At 36.3% G+C, this 1,128-nt stretch overlaps 1 protein-coding gene across 1 annotated transcript in view; it reads left to right on the top strand.

Annotated features, from left to right (window-relative positions):
* The window catches only part of LOC101863041 (metabotropic glutamate receptor 3), a 61,082-nt gene that overhangs the window by 13,840 nt on the left and 46,114 nt on the right, over positions 1–1,128 (top strand). The window lies entirely within an intron of this gene.

The following is a 1,128-nucleotide window of genomic DNA, read 5'->3' as shown; positions in this document are numbered from 1 at the left end:
GGGGCATCCGAGCAGATAAATGTGAGGTGAACCATTCTGGCCGATGTCTGTCTAAGATTTGACTCTTGAAGAAGAAAATCTCTTTCTGTTCACAATAATATTTGATTACTCACAGTTCTCTGGCCTATCAGTTCAACAGTCTTGGCGGCTGAAAAAAAAAATTCATATTTTCTGCGATAAAACTAGATGTTACACAACCCATCAAGTCTGAAATGATTTTCCGTATGTTAACATACATGTATATAATTATATGACATAACAAAAGTAATGAAAGGGTGAAAGGTATTAAAGGAATTTGCTGTTGTGTAGGAATCTAGTTTACGTGGCAGCTGATAATAAAATCCGTCAACTGACTGTAATCTAAACAAGTCAGTTTTACCGGCGTCTGCAGAGAAGAGTTTCGATTCCTGTATGAGGATAATTTTGTTGGAATATATCATTCTATTTATTGGGGTGTTCCATGTATATCCCTTTCATCCTAGGTTGGCCCCGACGGGCAGGATTGAGGCCTGCCACCTAAATGATCTAGATTGTGTCGTAAAACACTACATTGTGGAAAATATTTAAGCATGTTATCAGTTTCAGATCTATTACCACAATGAAATAAGAATCTAATTTTTCTGCAAGGTTAAGTGGGCATTGTTTCATTGCAACAGAGTACAGATGTTTCTTTGCATTGGTCTACAATATGGTGTGGGCTTTGATAAAGTTGCATGTGGCTATATAAACCATTTAGCTCAAGGAATTGCTTTTTATTTGAAGGGGAAAACGTGAGGTAGATATGACTACATTATCTCGTAGTAGATACGAAGAAAAAACACGCTTTTGTAGATGAGATAGAGTATATAAACTGTACACAAAATAAAATGACATCATGGATAAATATGGATACTAGTGATGGGCCGATACCACAATTTAGGTATCGATGTCGATACCTAGTACTTTTTCAAGGTATCGATACCGATACCTCGATACCTATTGCTATTGCAACATACGCTGGGGGTCATAAGTAAAGAAAAAAATACAACTGTACCTTTCCAAGTATTTAGGTAATCGTGTCTAGACAAGTTGTGACTGTTTAGCTGAGACTCAAACAAAAATTATTTGTAAAAGAGAGAGAGAGAGAGA

Source organism: Aplysia californica, unplaced genomic scaffold (genome assembly GCF_000002075.1).
Source record: "Aplysia californica isolate F4 #8 unplaced genomic scaffold, AplCal3.0 scaffold00396, whole genome shotgun sequence".
NCBI classification, from domain to species: Eukaryota; Metazoa; Mollusca; class Gastropoda; order Aplysiida; family Aplysiidae; genus Aplysia; species Aplysia californica.
This window is presented reverse-complemented; position numbering and strand designations above follow the sequence as displayed.